The sequence below is a fragment of the Plectrocnemia conspersa genome, unplaced genomic scaffold (genome assembly GCF_051122295.1).
Source record: "Plectrocnemia conspersa isolate PC_06_02 unplaced genomic scaffold, ASM5112229v1 ptg000012l, whole genome shotgun sequence".
NCBI lineage: Eukaryota > Metazoa > Arthropoda > Insecta > Trichoptera > Polycentropodidae > Plectrocnemia > Plectrocnemia conspersa.
Window position 1 is genome coordinate 5,672,984 of NW_028277176.1, and position 24,771 is coordinate 5,697,754.

Sequence of the window (24,771 nt, forward strand, 5' to 3'; positions counted from 1 at the left end):
ACACCTCAAAATCTTTGTATTCGGCCTTTGCGGCATTTTGTAGCACCTTACATTACAACAGAAAATTAACAATAAATTATTAAATAAATATATTTCGTATATATCATAAAAAAATATTATTTTCACAAGAAATTTTACATTTTACTAGTAAAAATCTTGTTGAAAAGTATAATTTTAAATCATTGTTCAGAGGTTTAGTCTCTAACTTACTTACCGTAAATCAGCATTTATTCTCTCGCCATAGAAATGGCAACAGAAACACGTTTTAAGATTAAATAGACGACGTTGTAAGAAGTCAATGTGAATTTTCCGAGCAGTTGGCTCGTGTGCATAAACTGGCGTGATGAATATTTCAGATCTTGCGACCGGCATCACAAAGAAAGGGGCGAACGCGTTCGTATGCAAATTTCTTGGTGGAGGTTATATCATCTTGTCACGATTTTCAATTTTCTCTCCATTTTTCAAATGAACACATTTTATGCAAATTCAACTGACTGTCTCTCTCTCCGATGCACTTTTAAATCTGCGATAACGTCCGTGTAAATATGGGCTGGATCGGAAGACGTCCATTTATATACGCTAATGCATAAATTATGCAAATTTTAATGACTGTACTGAAATTTTTATAGTATATTCCCACCAGCGTAAAACGACATCACAGTAAAAATAAAATTAATGTTTACACAATAATGAAAAGCGCTATACCAATATATCTACTTTATTATTAAATATGTCAAAATATTTAAAAGCTTGGTTCCAGTGAAATTTGGCCCAAATATATAGCTGAATTATAACCTGAGAAAAACTTGAAAAATTTATTATTTTTTACTATTGTCAACCCTTTTTTTATTTGGTATGTGCAGTACAAATGCTTGATATGTGCATTATTATTAGTCTTCTAACTTATTTCAGTGTGTGGGGCGATTTAGTTGGCTACACTAGTTTCACGCGATACATTGGCCATACAGAGTACCTAGTTTTATTATTTACGTATAAATACAAATTGATTATTAGCACATTTTTTAATTATCTTAATTTTATTTGCTCAAACAATAAAAATATCTCAGTGATGAACTGGCTGGCAAAGAAACGGCGTCAATGAAACATACTAGATCTTATTTAATCGCATTATTTTAAATTTAATTTAAATTGAAGCAATAGTTAGGGATAAAATGACAAACTGAGATATTAAATACGTTTACTAAAAAAATATTAAAATTGGTAATTCAAAATTTTATTTTATTATAATTGCACATTGAAATTCAGTATTTCTGTTATAATATTTGACTGGAATATTTAATCTCTGGAATAATCAGTGTCCGCGAAAATCTGTCCGCAAATTCGATCCAAAACCGATCACCCTTTGCACTAAACAATAATACTGGAATTAAAAATAAATATATCAAGCAACTTTTTCGTATTCTCTGAAAATCCAATACAATATAATTAAATTTCAGCTTTACGTCGCTTTGATTCAGCATTTCTAAAATTAAACAAAGTACCAGGTAAAACAACCAGTCTAATTTATTTTACTGTGTATATGCACCAAATTATGTATATAAAAATTTAGAAAATTGACTGCTTACATAATAAAATACGCTTTTATGTAAGTTCAATAAAACTTTAATGAAAAAAACTATAATATTTTATTATTATATTTAAGTAATAAAACATTAAGTTGTTTATACACTCTGACAAACAAAAACGATTAAAACTTTTCTCCTTTATAATATATAATACTTTCATCTCATTCTTCATTTCACTTATCAGATTTGATGATATCTTTTTGATTTCATCAGTAATAAATCAAATCGTCGTTACTCTTTCAAAGTTAAGCTCACAAAAACGCGGTTTATTACTCGTCCTACATTTATTTTTTATCGGACTTAATTCCAAGTTAGCAATTATAACTTTTTCTACCCAAACGTTTTCTATATTACATTGTATATAAAAATACAGCTTCATGTTTGTGTGAGATGATAGATTCGATTTTACATACATAGATTTAGCCCAGTATAGTAATAAATGAACTGTTTACAATTTCGTAGCGAGTTTCGCAATAAATAGTGGCGAAGAACAAGAGCGCCTTGTATTATTAATACGTTTCCTTTGACAGCATGAAAATGAGTTTCCCGAGTAGTTAAGCCGTCGCCAAGACAATTTTCTGACATGTTATATGGCGAGGGAGATTCTCAAAGACCGATAGAGAGAGGCTAGATATACGAAAGCGAGAGGAGAACGAGAAAAATTGTTTGAGAAAAAAGTTTTTCTTTTCTTTCTATGTTCTTTGGCCGAGAGAGATGAGCAAGTCACCCGCAAACAATATGTGTCCCAATAACGGTTAAATATTTGTATATTACAAATATTATATAGCAAAAATTAATCAAAGAAAAAATAATTATTACAATATTATATTATAGTATTTATATGGCTTGTTTTGTAATGCTTGTATGCAAACCGTCACTTTTATAATTTAAGATCAATTTTTTTTATAATAGATTTATTTTTATAAAAGGTAATTTCAATATTGGGAATACAAGATTATACATATTTTAAAATTAAGTATAAGTTGCTATTTTATATCAATGTTAAAGTAAAATAATGATAGATATGGTAAATATTATCAAAATAAGATTAATTAGGAAAAAATATTAATACCTATCACAAAGTACGAAATAAATAATTTATTAAAATTTTCAACTATTTACTTAATACCTATAGATTTTTTCTGAAAATGTCAAAGTTTTTGCTGTTTTATTTTATTTTATAGGGTTAAAATTTTATACACATTATTTTAAAATGTACGCTAAATATTTTCAAACCATCAGAAATTTTCTATGGACCACTGTTAAAGAGAAATATCTAGTTATTTAACACATGCCCTCCACTTTATTTTATTTATTAGTTACATAGTAACGTTCATGTACTTTTAGTATCCTCTTAAGAAAGTTTTAAAAGATTTTTTTATAAATAAAATATGAAAAATCGCAACATCGAGCAATATTGCGTTAATATACATTTTAAACATTTTTAATGTTACCTTTGCATTTTTATTTTTGTTATATTATTGGGTATTAATAAAATTGTAAACATGAAAATGGGTCTAAATAATTGATTGTGTATAATGTTTGTAAATTATTAATCATATTTCAATAAACATTCTATATAAAAATAAAAAAATATTGACTTGAAACGTTATTAATTTCTTAAAATAAAATATAATTTACACATCGATGAATAAAGTGCGATTTTAAAGTATTATACATCTCAAAAATTAAATATTTATTAGCTTTTAACTTTTCAAAAAGGCAAATAAATATGTGGCTTACTTCATTCTCTGAAAAGCTTTATATTTAAATGGCAAAATATACACATTATTTTTCAACAGGTTTAGGAATCAGACTTTAGATCTAATTTTATAAATTTTAGTGACAACAAAATTTTCATCATTTATTAATAATTTTGAAGATAGGATGTTCAAAATAATATTGGTAGATGATTATTTTTACACTTTTATCTGAGGGGTATCAATGTTGTTTATTTAAAGCATTATGTAAAAATATTATTTGTTTATAGAAATAGTTTCATAGGCATTATACTTTTTAAGAAAATAAAATATTAAGCCCAGTGCGATGGGCAGGCGCTCACAAAATTAGCCTCATTCGTACATATTTCTTTAGCCGCTTGAGAGTTAAAGGAGCAAAAATTCCGTTTAAAAAAGCCCAAGAAAAGAAAGCGACTTAGAGTATGAGAAAGTCCGCCATTTGTCACCCTGAATTTATTTATTCATTGAACGCGATTTTCGTCGAGAAGGGCCGAAATATATGAGCGAGGGCGAAAAACAGTTACCGGCGAGTACATAAATATGCGTCCGGCCCTGGCGCGCGCCAAATTATTCAACAGCAGCTCGATTTTTTTTTGCCTTTAGAGGAGAAAAAAATCAAAATTCGAAAGAAGCATAAATCCATGTAATACGATGTTCCGTTCGATTTTAACGTAGATTGCCTATTGCAAAAATCGAACGACGAACTGAGAGAGAGAGAGAGAAAGAAAAAATCGGAGCTTTCCGACGTGTTTTTCTCGCCTTTGAATTACGTACTGGAATCCGTAGCTTTCTCTACGTACGTAGCCAGTGATAGATGTACCAGTCAAGATTTAAATTGCGATTGTTTTTTCATTATTTAAATGGCAGTTTTTGCACGGTGGGCCTATCGAAGAGATTTATTTATATCGCGAGTCTAGTTTCAGAAATACAACTGTTTTTATTTTATAAATATAAAATAATGACAGTATGATTTTTACCATAATAAAAGCCGTAACTTCATTAGCGCAGGTTTCACGAGTTCATATTTTACTAATGTTAGTTAAATATTATTGTCCTGAATATGAGGTTGTAATGTTTTATATAAGGAAAATTTATTTAGACATGAAATATTATTAATAATATCAGTCCACAAACAGTTTAGGTAATTATTGTATATACCTGATATTCCCGTAACCATTAGTAGTCTACGGCTGAAGAATAATATTTTGTTTATTGCGCTTTTAACGTTTTTTTAAAAGTTCGACAAGTTTCTATTCTCATAATAAATTAGTCAGTTTTAATAAGAGCTATTTATTATACTTGTTCGGTCGTCTTTACAGCATAAATAGCTTAATACAAAGTAAAAGAAAAATTATAATCAAAATAAAATCAACCAAAAAATACGATTATTTATTATACTATATTTTATTTATTTTATTTAGTATATGACATGTTTTATTGCTCTGCTCTGCATTACATTAAGGTTCAAAACAGTAATATACTTACATATTTCACACTAGACACTAATCGATTAATACTGATCTATAGGTTGCTTTTAATTCCATATTTAAATTTGAATTTTTTATGCTTTTTTTATAATGTTTTAAAAATAAGATACTATATTATAAAATAAAATAATTAAAAGATACGTTGTTTTATCAAATTTGTCATATATAAACCAGACAAATAAGCTATGTTGAATATAAACCTAATTAAAGCACACGTTCCACTTGAAAATACACCTTTCAAATAAACCTCAACATACCATATACTAATTACCTGTATGTATAAATACGAAATACAGGCATTGGCGATAGCAATACAATGGATTACTAAATCTCTTAATTGTTTTAATTATTACCATTACTCAAAGGGTATTGTTATTAGATAGTAAACAGATAATAATATAGTGTGTTTTCACCCCGAAACATTGCATTGGATAAGCGGATAAGGGTAGGATAGAACAAAGCACTTATTTTTAATCTAAAGTAGTATATAAACACAAGTACAGCTCAAATTTAATATTTTTTTAATATAATCTTCGGTATATATTTTTATGTACTTGCTTAATAAGTAATGTATATCAAAACCAAATAAATATTTATGCAATAATTTTGTCTCTGATATGTGATAAATAGATTATATTTCTTTTTTAAATTTATTTTTCTAAAAATAATGTGTTATTAATTTTTACTATGAAGTATTACACATTTAGTGTTCCTATTTTAACATTTGCAATCAATCTCTCATATAAATTATGAAAACAGAAATTACTTTTCCATCAAATTCTATTGTAAAGAACACAAATAGATAATCCGACGACAAAGCCTAGATGAAATGTATCTACGAAGTCAAAGAGTTACCCTTGTCTAACACAATATTAAGAGTTAACATTGTTACTGGTTAGCAGGATAATGGACTGGTGAATTTGGAATGTGTATGCTCGTATCTGTGTCATGTAAATAATTAAAGTGTATCGTCCCAGATCGATTTCATGAATGACGTCGTATTACCTTCCTGTTTAAAGAACACGGAGATAAACCGGCAACATGGCCAGATTCTGCAGTTTAAAATAGTGTATTTTATCAAAAACCCGCATTATTTTCTTGAAAATGGCAATTTAAAATGAGATTATAATATAAAAAAAATAGATCAATAACCCTATATTTTATTATAGCAAAATAGAAAACTTTAAATCAAATATATAAAATGTAATATTTCTTAGTAAGTTGATTTATTTTCATTTATATTGTGAATTTATTAAATTTAACGAAAAGCAAAAACATAAGTTTAAATTTTATTTAAAATTATTTGTAATTATTTGTATTTGAATTTTAACTCTTAATACACCATACTATATTTAAGCTATATTTACTTAACGTAGTTAATCAATATTCTATAAAATAATTAAAATTTTATTATTATAAAAAATATTATTTCTTAATCATATTTATTTAAATATACTTTTACAATAAATTTTCACAGCTTCTTTAAATTTGGGACACGTGTGTGTGAATATATCTATTTTATTTTTCATTTCAGATATTCGTCGAGATAAAAAGCAATAGTAAAATTCATAAGACGTGTATCTTAAAAATACGTGCTTCTTATTTGTTGAATTTATTTCAATTTTCCTATGTATTGTATATTATACGCGATACACTTATTTATTTTGCTTTTATAAAAAATACATGAATTATTTTATACATGTAACAAAATAAATCAAAGCTCTATTTTCAATTACAAATATATTGCTTATAGTATTCAATATATATTTAATAAATAAATTAAATATAAATATCTTAATAATAAGTAAAACTTACAGCAGATTATTTCAACGTAACTAAAATTACCTTTATTTTAGCTTGCAGTTTGAAAAACTAGAACCAAACATAGTAATTTGAGTTTCGTATCAAAATTATATAAATTTTCAAATTATTAGTAATAAAATTAAAAATCTATAAAATAATACTAAAATACCTAATAATTAGAGACACGTAATTGGCAAATCAATTTTTTTTAATTTTTGCATATTATTTTTTTTATCAATTACACATTTATGTGTTAAAGAAAAAACTATTTTTTTTGCATACTTTTGTGCTTAAAAAAGTTAACGTGAGCTTAAGAACTTTCGAAAAAAAATTAAATTAAAATCAAGAAATGAGATAAGTCCTTATAAGATATACCAATTTTATTAATTTTTTGACTCTAATATATTTTTTAACATTTATGGAAAATAGCTTAAGATACACGCTTCTTCTAATAATAGACGATAAAAAAAGACAAAAGATTTTTACATCTTAACTAGTTAAAATAAAAATCAGCACATATTCCATGAAGAAACCGTTCATGGAATATGTGATAAGATTAAAACTAGTGAACAACAAAGTAGTATTTCTTAATAAATTCATCCTAAATCATATGCCACTTTCATGAAAATTAGCGTTAGTTAAAAATATTTTATAAATAATTATAATAACTTATCGTAAAAAACCCTTCCTATTAATTTTATTATTACAAACTGAAAATAAAAGTAATTGAGTAACCATAAAATAAATAGTGTAAAAATGAAATATATGGCAAAAATGATTTATACAGTTTATTTAAAGAAACATTGCTAAAAACAAACTCTAAGAACAGTTTTAACATAAAAGAGTTTACTAACAAAACATCTACTCAAAAATCATACAAATTTAGAAAAATATTTGGCAATAATGCAAAGTCGCTGCACAAAACAGGTATCAGTCAACTCATTATTTACATAGATTACATTAGCCATTTTTATGAGTCAGTATTGTGCATTTAATATATTTGTATGCTATTATACCCATGTCTATATAAGTGATAAACTTTTATAAAAAAAAATATAAAAAAAACAGTAGCCATTTGTAAAAGCTTATTTTATAATTGGAATTCGCTTCTACTATAAAATCTAGTAAGCTTTACAATATTATTTCTAGTACATTTAAAAATATTAAAGTACATTGACAATTTTTCTTTTACTCGAAATTTTCCATTCTCAATTTTTCTTTCCATAGTAAATACCGATAGAGACGTTTCTAATCTAAATTATATACCTGTCGTCGACTGCGGCTGTACCACGTTCGAGTTGATTATTCGCAGAGTTTTGCTGTAAATTTTCCTGTTGGAGTTTTCCCGCTCAGAAAACTGTCTACCACTTCCATTATACGTATCATGAGCTCGGCAAACAAAAGCATTCAACGAACCCAAAACGGATATTGGTAATAATTCCCCATTACTTCTTCACCTCGCACTCCCTGGAAAACACATTTTCACGCTACCGCGCTCTCCCTTAGAGTCTCACCCCCTAGCGTCCTAAACTCACATACAAGAGTTTTCCAATATATTTTACTTGTGTTGTTTAAAGAAATATGTCGTACAAAAAGCATTAAATTTATTTGAATAATATATACACAACGTTATAATCACATTGCATAGAATAGTCCAATATAATCATATATTATGTTTTTAGATAAATTTATTATTATTTATTCTAATTGTTAAATTTGATAAAACTGATATTGTATTAGCTTACTTATTTTTAACTTCAGTGACCATGAGAGAACAAGCCTCAAATTTTAATATAAACATTTACTTCTTAGGCATATATTGTTTTAGATAATCAAACTTAAATTTCGATAAAGGTTCTAATTTACCATATGTTTTCACTCCCTTTTTTTATTAATTAATAATTTGATAGTGTATTTTTTATTATTTAATATAATCAAAAGCATCGTTATAAACATGCATATTTAAGCTTATTGCATATTATTTTTAACAAACTATTTAAAAACCAAAACAAAGACAACGGATTAAATTAACTAATTTTAGCTGTCTTACTGTCGCGAGAGACCGCAGCTAGTGAGCGTACGGGTGCGGGACGATCAACTTTTCCCCCTTTACGTTTATTTGTAGTATTATAATTATAGCGAGTGTTACAAATTTTTAATTATTTCAATCAAAAACTGTACTTGAAATAAATTTAAAATTTTAATTAGAAATAACAAAATTAGATTTTTGGTTAGCAATTGCCATTATTAAAATGTTCTACTGATAATTAAGTTTTTATGTATTTTCATGGTGCTATAAAATTTTTTGGAGTCTTGAAAAAAATTCAGATTAAAATATTTAAACGTTATTTTTTATACATATAACCTTTTTTTTATCAGGAAACTTATTTACATAATAAGAAGATATCATAACTTTCTAAGAATTTAATTCAAAATATTTTCAACAACTTTAATTTTGTATTTCGTAACCAATTTTAGTAGGGTTTTAAACGATAAAAATTATATATTTTAAATCCCTAATGAATTTAAAACTATTTTGATTAAATCTAATTTTATTGTAATGCTTTATGATTTTAAAAACATTTATTTTACTGAAAAAAAAAATATAGAAGAATAGTATTGCCCAATAAAATTATATTTATTATCTAGCTATCATTCTTATTCCACGGAAAATGATAATATTAGAACTTCTCACTATTTGGTTCAAGGTTTTATTTAACAACTTGTAAAAATAATCCTTTTTATTTTTTATTAATATCCGTGCATTTCATCTGGTTTCCATAAAAACCAATAGTCGTCTAGGTGTTGTAATTCCTCATTTGAGTTTTTCGTTGTTTACTCCCATTCCGCATGTCCGTGCTCAGTCCCCGAGGTCTCGGCCAGTTGATATGGAGCTTTTACACTAACTCCAACATCGCTTTTCCACCCCTCACACCACTATAACATGAACGTTGGCTGCATACAAATGCACCTGAGGGAGGATGAATACAGCGTGAGAAAAATATCGCGACGAATGCATTGCTCCTTCACACACTAAAACATTATATACATATATCGCTGTTTGGAATACAAAACTTAAACCACACAACCAGCGTCGTAGTGAAATAGCTTATTATAATATCTGCGGTGTTTTAAAATAAAGAGAATACGATGGAAAAAACATCGCATTTTGTATGAAAATCTCGCGACAATGTCAGAGTATTTCACAAGGGTGCAATTTTGTAGCGCATGGCTTAATAGCAATCTTTTTATATTATCATTTAAATTAAACTTTCATGTTTGACAAGCTTAAATCTTGATATAAAAAAACTTATTATGTGAATCTATATGAGCATAGCTCAGACCGTGGCACAAATCAGATCTTAGTATGAGAAAAAAATAGAATAAAAAATACATGTTTTTTTGAGAATGACTGGTAATATCATTAAAATATTTTTTTTATTTAGAACACAGTCAACACGGACCTCAATATATATGACGGGTCTAGGGATGAGTTTTTCGATTTCATCGCTGTAAAAGTCTCAATATATAAGCATAGCATTCGCCAATTTAAAAATTTAAATTAAATTAAAATTTTTAGATTAATTTTCTGTTTCTTATATTTCTTAGACTTCTCGCACTTATATTATATATTTTAGTGAGTTCAGTACAGGTATATACTATTCCACGTATTTTAATTAAATGTCTATGAATTCAAGTCTTACAATTTCAACTATTAGAGTTTATTTTACTGTACGATTCTTGTCTTTTTTTGTGTATGGCATTCAAAACTCGCAAAAAAATTATACATATTTTCCTAACTAGTTAAACATATTTTAAATTAAAATTTTTAGCAATTATATTTTTTAATATTTCTTATCTATAATATTTATATATTAAATATTTATTTTAGAAACCACATTTGTGGTGATGGTATGAGGAAAAAAACATTATTTTTACAATCCAGATAACGAGATTTTTTAATAGGCTTACTATTATATACCGTAACTTTTATCGTTGATTATTTTAGTAGCTTTCTGCTTAAAAACAAGTGACGGCATTTTTATATTAAATGTGGTATCGTTCCAGTACCGCTTGTATACGGGCTTATTAAGTATGAGAGGCATTTTTACTTAATATTAATATCATTAATCAAGAGGTTTAGGATTAAAAATAAGTAGGCTTTCGTTTGGTAAGTTTGGTCGTTTATAAGCTGACCGTATTTAAGTACCTCATTTAGGCTACAATTCTTTGAACCCGAGCGAAATCTTTAATACTGGTCGTAATCCAGGCATTCCTCACGGACTTAGAAACGTCTTTGGGTGTATTGTGTTATTTTGCTTCTTCTCCAGCAAAACAAAACAGTTAATATAAATATAGCACGTTAAAAAAATGCACAATATGTGTGCGTTTGCATGAATAATGTATAGGAATTCATGGAGAGACATCGTGTATTTTTTTAATGCTGCCGTTTTATTTACCCTCGGCGCGAAAGCTCTGCTAAAAGTTGCGATAAATTTAGAAAACTAATTTAGTTGTCTTACGATTCCGAATTGATGTTTGCTTAAGCACTTGCTCGGATGATATACGACAGAAACACGTACGAACGTGGGCGATATGGAGAAGGAAAGGAAGAACAGAAAAAGAAAGAAAGAAAAAAACAGACGAAGGGGAAGATCAAAAATATACGGCGCGTGCCGGGGGGAGATTTGGTTGACTCTTGTGTAAGTGAATGTCATTAGTATAAGCAGTTTTTTTCCGGTTAAACGTCTACTTGATACACAAAATAAAAGACGGGAAGATTATGTATAATGGAGGAGACTGTCAAAAGTCACACATACGTGGAATATTTTTTTCTTGTAATGTCATAATATTATTTATTCAATAAATTCATATTAAATGTCTCAGCATTAGTCCTTAAAATTAAACAGCACTAAATAAAATAATGTTTTTAAAGCTTTTAAAGTAGGTATTTTTATGCTTAATGAAAAATAACTGTTTTTTATCTGGTTATGTTATATTATTATTTATTCAATCAATGTATATTTTTTAACTAAAGTATGTCGCATTATTTGCAGTTTAAATTAAAAGAACACAAAATAGGTTTACCTAACGATCAATTTCAACAGATCAATCCTTCACAAAAGTTGGGCCACACAATGTAAAATTATAACAATGGAAGAGAAATAGTGTGACCAAATGATTGCTTAAATAATTAGTAATATTGCATGGACTACCTTACATTTGATTCATATCGAGACGTTAATCATTGATAAGTACCGCCAAAAACCTACTCTTTGTTTAGAAAGGACGTGCGCTAGACAATACTCTTGCATAATACTACCGTTCTTTGAATATGTTTAACGATCGCCTAAGTGACAATCTAGATTCCATTTCCATTAAAGCATAAACATATTTCGTTGGTTTGCAATTATGTAATGCAATTGGTTAACAAACATCTGTAACTATGATGCATTACTCGAAAACACTAATATGTTTTAAGAAATAAATTATATTTTATAAGCTTTTAAAAAACTTTTCGTCACAAAATATGTACACATTTAAAATGCACAAAAGAAACTAATTTTAAATTTCAAGATGCCAAGACAAACGATCCATCTCATATTTATATTTTAATGAAATGAATTTGAACAAATTTGTGTAGTAGAAATATCAACTAACGTTAAATAAAAAATGCCATTAAAAATATATTTTAAAGTTTGAGAACCCTAGAGGTGTGACTTTGCAGCCAGTGAGTTTTATTACATTAAATTTACATATGTCGCGACAGACTATAAACGACGAGATGTTTTTTCCGAGCGGTGGTGGAAAAACTGGCGGAGAGATGATGTCAGTGGACGATTCTCAGACTTCTGATTTGTGTGGCAGCGACAGTATATTCTCTGAGCGGTGGTGGAAAATCTGGCGACGGGATGTGTACGTCTTTCAGTGACTTCTGCCCTCTTTTCATCGGAGTTCAGTCTTAAGTATCCAGGGCTGCAGAACTTTCTGACCAATCATACTTATGCAGCAACTATCCAGCCAATCGCTGCAATCGGCGATAGTCGCTGGATGTGCATTGTTCATGGACGTATTGCATTATCCGTGACCGTATTGCATTAAAGAAATATTCTTTCAATGACGGAGAATATTTACTGTAAAAACAAAACTCGTGTTATTTATGCAATTTTTTCTGCTCGTAACGCAATGAAATTATTTTATATTAGCTTATCTTGTACAACATATTTATACACATACAACATGTAATGCCACTAGGAAGTAAATACGGTATTTCGCACAATGTAAGATGTTTAATAAAATAAAACCATAGTTTATGTACATGTCATAAAGTTTTTACGTATAAAGTAACGTATAAGTTTATATTATAAAACTTAACTTGGTTTATTTGATTTTCTAACAATATTAAAAGTAGGTTGCCAACATTGTATGATACTTCGACGTCAACATGTTGAGTTTCAATTTATAAAATATACACGTATAATATGTTGGTACCCACATCCGACTGATATTGATTGATACGTTTTTTAAAACCTTTGTATGTACGAGTACACATCTGCACGACTCGTAAGTGAATCATTTCATAAGTAGACATAAAAAATATCTTCAAGAACATTATGCAACGTGCCGTATAAAATCAGTACAAATATTAAATCAATAATTTATGGCAAAATCAGACACTCGTAAAATATTTACGAGTTTCTGAAAATGCCGTATCATATTTACGATTCGAGGTAGGTTTTCGGTCAAGTAAGGTGACCCTGATCGATGGGGTTCTAACCGGCGTACTTTCCTACATAAATCTAGTGTAGTAAGTGCGTTTTCCGGACAGTTTTATTGCGCTGCATTTCGGCGAACGGATTCCTTTTTGGCCCCAAATCAACGTTTCCTACTTCGCAATTATTAAAACGGCCCACAGGCGAACTTTTGATGTAATTAATAACGCTAACATAAAATCAGTATTTGATTTTTTTCTACTTGGGTTACCAGAATTTCTTTAATAACAACTATAAAATCTAAGACTCACGAATTAAATGATATATAAAATGGTTTAGGACAAGATACGATTCTTATGTTCATAGTATTGTAAACTTGTATATATAAAATATTGTATTTATTCGATTAAGATGCTAGGTATTCGATTATACTTTTTTAATCGTATATTCTATAAAAATAAATATGTTTTCTTTACACTTTTGTGAAACGTAATAACAAGAATCAATAAAGCTAACTTTATAACTTAGCCTACATTCAAAATAATTGGATCAGCAAAAGTGCAAATGTGCACATTCATAAAAAAAACTTACAAGGGAACGGTTCATATTTTATCGTTACTGTGTTCTACCAAAGTTTTAGTATAAATTATTTCTGTTTTTAATATCTTATATTTCCGTTTTCGTGTTTTAATTTTTTATATATACACTGCGCTGTTTTGTCGGCGCTATTTTGTTCTGCGTCGTTCTGACGGGACACCTGCTTTTTAATGTAATTAACTGTACAGATATATTATTAAATGTTCGCAATTCAAAATTTATTTTACCCTTAAGGTAACTAAATTACAAAATAAGTTAATTAAAAATTATTTCTATTGATTTACAAGGGATAAAAAAAATCAATATTGGCTGTTAAGAAAGTGTACAGATGTATAATAATAACTTAAAAATATTAATTTAGTAATTTCTTAAATATTGCTTATTACGATGTGTGTTTTTTTATTGTATTATATGTAACTATTCTAAAAAAATTATTGTTATTGCTCTCTCTCAGCTGTTTCATCTCATTCAGTGTGTGTTTCTCGCTCTCTTTCTTCCCCTGCAGATTTTATTTTCCTCTCTGCGCAGCAATTTGTAGTTTGCAACAGTTGCTCTTACATGATTTTTTGCTGCATTATTTTATATACCATGTTTTTGTCTCTGGTTGCTTTAAGGTTAAAACATTTTCTGCCGCTGACGTAACAACTACTATTTGTTCTTCTTGTATAGCATTATTTTCTTAGTATGAAAGCTGTAATTTAATATTTTTTTATACTGTGTTGCCACGTGTTAATCTTGACGTCCATTAGATTGGTTAACGAGGACATGGTCAATTGGGTTAACATTTCTACCATCGGGTTTTTTCATGTGGCTTTGCTCTATGTAAAAATATGGTACCAACAGTAACCTTATTTTTAGATTCATTGTGCAGACTTTGTGTGCCAATTATTTGTAAACACAAAAGTAGATAATTTCCTAAATAAATAATTATTTCAAACCCACATTACAAGATTTTAAGACTATCAACAGTTTCATGCTTAATAACCTGACTCCGGGTGTCGTTTACGACAGCCCAAGTAGGAGATCATGTTTAGTCTCAAATGATTAATTAATTTTTTGAATATTTATTGTATATATATTTTTATGTGATTCGGTAGGTAAATTAAATACACCCAGTACCTAATTTGTAAAGATCTAACAGGACATCTAAAATACGTTACTTAGTCAAACGGAACATATTGATTTTCGCACATAAATATTTTCCCCATCGCGTAACGAGCGCTTTGAAGAAAACACAGTTTCGGTCGTACACCATAAAATATGGGATTTCAAGCATTCGGACAACAATTTTCCATATTGGTCGAAGGGTCTAAGGAATTCCTCTGGCCGCCTTATCGGCGGGGCTTATTGTTGTTACCCTCGTCAAATCAGTGTGACGTTAGAAACACAATAGTTTTCCGAACTTGTAAATTTTTAAAAGGGCCCCCAGAAAGAAAATCTGAAAGTAAAACTTGGTCGGCGCCGTCGATAAGGTCCGATACGGGACCGGTGAATAATAGATTGTTATGGTAATACCGAGTTGTTGTATATACTACGGTTTTGACACCATTGTCAAACGCTGATTTATTGGTTTGCGCATGCAAAAATATGTCATCGCGAAAACACGTATATATTTTATAGCAGTTTTACGAGCGGGAAATGTTTGACTAATTTTTCCCGGGCGATAATTTATTAGTGCGTTACGTGATGATTCATGCGAATCCTGAAGCCGTTACTGAATATTTTTTAGCATTTTATTATAATAATATCTCTTGTTGTCAAGTCAACATTTGTTAGCATGAAAATATTTGAAACAAAATACATATTCAGATACTGACCAAAACTGTCCTTTTTATTTTCTCCCGTAAGAAAAACGTAAACAGTCTTAATTTCTTTGCAATAGTTGTCATCGAGAAATGTCTTCTTAAAATACGAAGCCTCGCATAAGTTAATCAAAAATGTAATGTTTATAGAAAAAGAAAGGACTATAACCGTTAAAATCCAAAGGCATTATGTCATATCCAAAATAATTTTATTATTGTAGTCCAAAGGCATCTATGTCATGTCCAATATATTTTTTAATTTCTAAAGCTATTTTAAATGACTTGCTGACAAAGTTTTCAGTATTTTATTTCATTAGTTACTCATTGACACTACGATACAAATATTTAATAATTCCTAATCATTTTACATAGAATTGGCAAATTACTAAAATTCGTCGTAAAATCTGTTCATTTATCGATGGATTTTATAAACATTTTTTAACTAGTCTAGTAGCGGTAGACTAGTTTTAACTAGTCAACCGCTCAAAATTTGTTATCCATGGTTCTCAACTTTTGTTTTTAAATTTACGTACACTTTTTCTTCAAATAAATTAAATCACTGTTTTTAATTTCACTCAATATTTAAACCATATATTTTCAGAGCATTAAATTCTGAATCGTGAAGTTCATATTGACATATTTATTATTTTGTCACGATGATTAATTATGTTTAATGTTTTATTTTAATCAAGAGTAGTCTCTTAGTTGTACTATATATTTTTGCGATGCATTTTTCATGCTGAAGAATATCATATATAAAGGTGATCCAACTTCAGTTTCCGAACATTTAAAAATAAACACAAATTAAAAATTTTTCAGATTTTTTTTATTAATCGAATATTTGATGTATTTTATAAATTATGAAAAATAATATCAAGTAAGTGGCAGATGCTGGTTTTTAGGTGCTCCAATAAATTGCATGATCTTGGCGGCCAGTTGCCCCAGAAAAATGCATGTCATTTAATGGAATACTATGAACCTTACTAAAATCAAATTAATAATAAAACGATCACTGACTAGAAATTAAGACAATGATCCTGATTCTAAACCAGAAATTCTCGGGTATCAACATCTATAAAAAAACAATCAATCCCAAAAATATTTTTTAAGTATGTCATTTCTGTGAAATAAAATTAAAATACATTTTCACCAGTAGGTATATATTTTTACCAGTAAAAATATTATTTATCTGGCAGTTACAAGTAGAATGATACAATTTGCACTTTACTATATGTAGTCATATATACATTCTTTATTCACCCACAATGTATAAATGATACAGTGAATATGTATTTTTCATTAGTGAAGTTTCATCAGTAGATATATATTTCTACTAGCGAACATATAATTTAACTGATAGGCGCTAGTGAAATTATATGCTGCTCTAAATTGTTTATGAAGTATTGCGAAACGTCCATTTTATGTTCGAACCCAAAATACAAACTACGTCAAAGCATATCTCAGGGGAAAATTAGCGAAAGAAGTACAGAGAGACATCGCATCTCAAATATTGATCTATAGTTCGTCTGCATTTTGATATACTGTTTTAAAAATGTGATAGTTATCCTTACTGATATTACTTCGGATTTCTTATATGAGAGTATTAGTCAAAGTGTATTCAAACTAAATTTTGGTCAATAGAAGAGCATAAAAACAATTATCACTTCTCAGAAGTAAAAAATTCACATCAAAAGTAATAAAATCGTGACGTCGCCGTAGCAGTGAGAACGCTTGGTAACGAGCGACGGCACGATTTTATTGCTTTTGACGTGAATTTTTAACTTCTGAGAAGAGATAATTGTTTTTTGCGCTCTCCTATTTTTCAAAATTTGGTTTATATGCACCTCATTTAATTTGTAAAATTAATATAAAAGTTGTAGTATGAACGCTCGTTACTGAGCATTCCCACTGCGACGGTGACGGCATTATTTTATTGATTTTAACATGGATTTTTGAGTAGAGATAATTGTTTTTTGCGTTCTCCTTTTGGTCAAAATTTAGTTTAGATATGCTTCTTTAGATTTGTAACTATGTAATTGTAATGTACACACATAAATATATTTAATGTTTCATATACCAAATAAATAAAAAAAAACACTATTTTCTGTGCCCTTAAGAATATGTTAAGAACCATTGGTGTTGTGTAAATTACAATAGTGAACAATTAACTAAATACTATTTAATATTTAATTTAATTCTAGGATAGAGCGAAACATTTTTTTTTTCATTGAATTCTTGAGTGTTTTTTCTCAGGTAGTGGTCCCAAGATCTGGAACGGATATAGGCTATTCTAAGAAGCCTAATATTTGTTTTTAAATACATTGAACCTCAGTTAATTCAATAAGAAAAAAAAAATTGTCAGATTTGTATACTAACTTTTAAAATTGCAAAATTCTATTTATTTTTTGCTATATTTTTAAGACTTTCTCGATCTTAACTTCATTATATGTCCATAGGCAATATATAAATATTAAAATAAGGAATTATTGTAGCTAGTTATTTATTATAGTGCAAAATTGTAGAAGTCACTTTTTGCTAAAAAATATTACACCATAAAAAATCAGCACCGTCATTAAAATTTACATAATTTATGCATTAGCGTTGATAAATGGACGTCTCTTAATCCGACATATATTACGTAGACGTCGTGCTAGATTAAAAATTGCATCAGCGAAAGAAAAATTAAATTTTTTTAATATTAATTAAGTTAATATTGTAAATAAATATTTCAATATCTACAATAAAATTTATCAAATTACTTTTATATCATTTAACAGCAATCACCCTAATTTACTTAAATAAAATTATTTATTACACCTTTTAAATTATCGCTGGTCGTCACAAGTGGAATTTTATTTAGACGCTTTCGTCGTTGAATCAAATTTGAGCTTCCAAAAAAAAGATTGGTAAAAGCGAAAAAACGAAGAACGGAAAGCTGGATGGAGATCAAAGTGGGGAAAATATTTGCAAGCAAAATATTTCCCGTTCTCGGAGTCCTTTTGATTCGCGCTAGGTCCGATGAAAAATGTCACAGGGAGAAGGAACATTTAATTTTCTGCCATACTTAAATATCATAAAGAAACATCGGAGATGTTCTTCTTTAGCGCAATGATTTCCCAAGGGTAGACCGAATAGATTTGACGGTATTAAAGAGGCTTTGCCGCCGCGTGTATTCGTAATATTATAATAAGACCGCGGAATTTTCCATTACATACGAAATTCTTGCTTGTCCCCGCACGAGAATAATGTGAAGCAATGCAGACGTATAGGGTGTGACGAAAGTCATGCCAGATTTTATCACTTTCTCCATTCCATTCGCGAGAGGAGCATTGGTCCTTATATATATTATCAAATTGTTAATTAGTTGAATTTTCAATGTTAGATATAATCCGTTCAAATACTATTCAGTGCTCGCGCAAATCAATATTTATATGTATCGTTTAATTATCATAAGCATTAATTCAGGGCGTTACAACAAGGTCAACACAATCAACAACTACTTATCAAGTAGTGAGACATATATTTCATTAACTAAAAACAATTAATAATGGCTTTAATTTTTTTATCACGTGTTGTATTTAATTTTGATTATTTAATTCAATATTTATCCGTGAAATTAAAATAAAATCTAGGAAAATCTAATCTGTGATGATCGATTGGAATTAGAATAATATAATAATTACTATACAAATAAATCAGATTAAATTTAACATTTTATAAAAAAACAATTATGATGCACAAAAAAAGCATCATCCTACAATATTTTTTTCAACTATTCTTTGTTTTTGACTAGCTCTTTTAAAAGCTGGAAAGTTCATGCAAGAGGATTGTACTCAAGCACTGATGTACTAGCAGCGACGGGGAAGAATATAGGACGCGATCATGAATCTCTAAAATGTTTTAAAACACCGCCCTTATCAACTTTAAAAAATGCTTAATTTAATTGACACTTAAAAATTGAATGAATTGTATTCAAACACTTCCAGAAAAAAGGTACTAGGATACAAATACGAATATTATCCCTAAATATTCCTATGGAGATATCTAAGTTTTTTTTATTAACTTCTTTTCAACAACAAGTAGTACTCCGCTTTAATTGAATGATACAAAATAAAGCTATATTTGGGGACGCTATAAACGCGTGTCGCTAATAAATTAATAAAGTAACACGCGCTCCGCATAAAAAAGTCGAGTATCCTCAACGTCTTATTACAAACTTAGCTTTACTTACATTTTTCCCTAATATGTTTTGTAAAATAGTATAAAATAATAGTTTTGTAAAAAAGTTGTTTTTCAATCACCCACCCTAAATTTTAGAGTAAGTGATTGAAAGCGTGATAATACCTCGCTATCAAATACGAACTAGGTATCCAATATGGCTGACAATTAACATGCGAACCATAAAAAATATGACCTCAGCCAAAAACCAATCTAAAAATAATTTCTTATTTTGATCACATCGTATATGTACGTTCTTTGATTCCATGTCTTTTTAAATTAAATCTTATGTGTACAAAAATAAAATATTCATTCAAGTCACAGCTTTTTGCTTACACAATTCTTTTTATAAAAAATGTATCAGATATATACATATGTAGGTTTTAAATATAATTATTATATTTTTATCTACGTCTCATTTTAATGAAATTCGTTTTTATATAAATCAAAAAAGTAACATAAAGTACATTTATTTACTATATTTAATTCTAAATAAATGTTGGCAATACAATATTGTAAAACGTTAATAAGTATAACAAATTTATTTTTTATATGCATATTTTTTTGTGAGGTTGAGTCACACCATTTTACAGGGTTAGACTTATCTTATCTAAGATAATAGTTAGAAGCATTTAAGTACAGCAAACACGTGACTCTTCATTCCTTAAGCCTCATCGACACACGAGCCACTGATTTGGTAGTTGAATATATGGTCCAGGAAGGTCGAGCCCAAACAGATTTAATTTTTATTATAACAAAAAAATAATATTTATTTAATCATAAATAAATAAACATTATTGTTATTATTATTATTAATATATAAAAAATATAAATGTATAATAGTAAAGCACGATTACTAGACGTTACATAATCAAAATTTATGTTAAAGTGAGTTCCAACGGTTTTAGTGCCACTGCTTTGGAACTAATAATTTATATCATTTTTGTTATATGTGGATTATATGTGGTTCCGACAGTTATAAAAAGTTACATTAAATATTCGCATAAATAAAATATATAAATATTTTTATTAATTAAAAAAAAATCATATGCACCTTTATATTCTGTACATCTTATTTGTTTTTTAAATGTAAATTCTTTATTAAATGTTTAATTTGTTTCATACATTGTATATGGTATCTATAATTATCATACCTTGGATTAAATTATTATTATGATTATGATATACATAAGTGTATAAAAAACGCTTTATGATCATCCTATAAAAAAGTAGCAAATTAATCAGCATTCGTCCGATGGAATTAATTGGCCGTATTTGGGTTCGGTTTCCAAAATAAAAATTGCCTTATTGCCCGCAGTTAATTTGAACGCTGAGCCCTTATTATAGCTGTACAGCCGTATCCCAATTGGTTGGGTAAAATCCTATAATGAGGTGTGGTGGTCGTAAACCATCGGAAATGAGTTTTGGTTACTCGATCATTTATACTACGGATAGTTTACAGCAATCTAGCAAACAGCTAATAACGTTTGCATTGTGATTTGTGTGACGTTCATTTCAAATAATGTCGTATTTGCATCAAATATAAATATCCGCTATACATTGTAATAAAAATTTTACATGTAACAATTTTAACATAAACTATTAATTTAAATAATATAAAAACAGTTAATTTAGATGTTAAGTTAAATGAATTATAAAACTTTTTAACTGGATCAGTTTTTATTTTATATTTTATTTTATCATCGTACAATTAACAATTTATAAAAATTGCTTATTTAGTACTTATCTAGTAAATTAATATCACCGATTTATTTTCACTACCATGCCACTTCTTACAAGTGCTCACCAAAGCATTCAATGCAGATACTCTGTGAGTTTTTCTGAAGTAAAAAGTTTGATAAAGGCAGATGAAGGATTTTAATAAAATAGTAGTACAGTAAACGTTTCGCCACACCGAGTGGTGAAAAGATGGTGTGCAGTTACAGCCACCCTCTATCCGCGGATATAAATGCGGTCGGATTTTTCTCATTCGGCTAAGGTTAGGCATTTGTCTCTCGCTCTCTTTCAATTTATTTCCTGTCAGTCCCGCAATTCTCCTCAGCGATGCATGCGCTCCAAGCTTAATGTCTGTATGCATGCTACCCCCGAAGGCCTATTTGCTACAAGCGTCAGCCTGCAGAAGGTTGTCTTAGGTTAAGAGAGATGAATAATTCTCAGTAAGTGATTAATTATTTTTAATAAAATAAATAAGTAGTTCTTTAATTGTGATAAACAACTGTGTCCATTGTCGTTTATGCATACTTTGCGATAAGTATAGATCTAAAGTTCAGAATATTTTATTTAGACTTGAATCAAAACATTCTTTTATTTAATTTCAAACGTCACACTTATTATAATACACGTAAACAAAGGAAATATATTTAATTATAATTATTAAAAATAAAAATCGATGATTTTCGAGTCTCCGCTAATGTATTCTTCTGTTGTCGACCAATGAAAAATAAGCATTTAAATATAAAATAAAATGGCCGACAGTAACGTGACAACAGTTTTAAATAATTATTATTTATAAACAAAATTTTGCTATGCGACAATAATTTTCATTAATTTGTCATGCGCGTTGTTCGATTTGGCGGAATATAAATTATCGGATTGCAAATTAACTGGGTATGTTATAACTATGAAAATAAAATATATACATAATGTGTGTAAAAATTACAATAATACATTGATTAAACTAGATAAACAATCATGAAACAATCTTCGTAATGGAGTCTTCAAATTTTGAATTCCCGTCGACGGGCTCCGAGGCCGAAAAGTGAGTTTTTCCTTTTACAATAGATACCAATTATCATTGCTTCTCATTTAATGCACATATTCGTTATATTTGACTGAATATAATTACTTGAATTGCAAATAAACCAGGTACGTTTTAAATGTGAACGTATAATATGTGCTTAGTATTTATGAGGATTGAAAGTTAATGTCGGCACGCCGACATAGCCGCGCAAGACATCCCGCGCAATAAAAAAAATAAATAAAAAGTATATTTATTTATTAGTATTAATATATTAGAATAAAACACATAAAAATATTATGGGGCGTAGCTCTAAGGGTGGTTGCCTCGCGGCCAATGAGACTCTTGTGTGAATCCTACTTTGACTTTTTATTAAGTTATATTTACATGTGACAAATGGACGATTAACGGCGTGACGTTTCTCCCAACTGCGATGAAGGTGGCGCAGGTGGTGATGTCCGTAGATTATTCTCAGGGTTCTTGTGGCTGCGTGCGGCGAGTATCAGGTGTGACTCTTCGAGCGGCTGGTGGTTCGGTAGTTCCAAGAGTGATCTTCTGGTCTGTCGGTGAGGGTGCGTGGCTGGTCCCTCCGGATGGCTGCTGGTAGATCTTCTCTCTCTGACTGGGTGGATCGCTTCTCTCTCTGCTCATCTGCCTGTCAGACCGTCTGCCCTCTCCTCATCGGAGTCCGGGCTTATATCCTTCAGGGGTTGCATGCTTGCTGGCCAATCGCGTATATGTATCGATCTTCTAGCCAATCGCTGCAGTCGTTTTGTGTAACTAGAGAAATCGGAAAGCAAGTTTTTGCTTGTGCAGTCTTTTGAAATCTTCGGAAACGGTTTGCAATGTGGTGATTTATTGCGTCCTTACCCGTGATGTCACAAAGGAACTGTCTTAACGACTCGTGTTGTGTGGTCAAACGAAATTCTTCTTGTGCCATGATATTTGTCTTATTGTTAATGAATGAACGTTTTTTTCACAGTCATTAACAATGAGACAATTGCCCATTTTTGTACGTGGACCTATTTGTGTGGTCGCCACAAAATTAAGGACATGAATGAAAGAGAATATTTATAAAGCAAAAAACAAAAACATTATTAGATAATAATCACAATTAAATTTTTAAATTATGTGTTTAAATTTCTAAACTATGTGCAAACCTTCTTAAATACTTTTACTAATCCATATTACAATATAAAGGCATCAATGCTTGCAGTCATTCATTTAATTTAATAATTGACAGACTTTCAGTGTCGCAGAGACAAGGTACTGGCGATACGATATCTGTAATGCAAAATATGATTATTGTCTATCTGTAATTTAACTTCTTTCATTACTAAAATAAATATTAATTACTTATTATTCCAAATGCCTTATAATCGCTCACATTGCACCAACTATAGGTAATCGATTGTGTTGTAGCGTCAGTAAGGTGTAACACTTTTTTTTTGTAATATCATATATATAATAGTATATCCAAATAAATCTTAATAGAAACTAAATATTTTAAAAGGTAATACAGTGAAATCTCTTTGTAACGAATACCGAAATAACAAAATTCCCAGTATAACGAATTTTTAATTTGTCCCCAAAAACATTTATACAAAATGTTTTCAAAGTAACGAAGACTTCTTAGTATAACGAAATATTTTTATCCGAATTTAAGAATGACGTTTCAACTTGACAGAATATTACTCCGAATTCAGTTCGACCTTGACTTGACCCTCAAACTTTTTTTATAAAACATATTTTTAGCAAATTTTATTGTGTTTATTACAGTATTCCTAAAAATAGCCAAAAAACGACTTGCAAAACTTATAAGACGTAATTTTTAATGCTGTAGTAATTTAGTAATTAAAAATAAAATTAAGATATATCATCTTCCTTACATTCAATATAACGAATTTTTTCTTTGGTCTTGTGAGCTTCGCTCAACTGAGATTTCATTGTACAATGTCTATTTTTATTATTATATAGCTAAGTTTTAGACTTAATATTAAATGATATACAATTTTTAGTTTTATTATTAAATAATATTAAATGTTTTCTCTTGGAAATATTTAGCTAA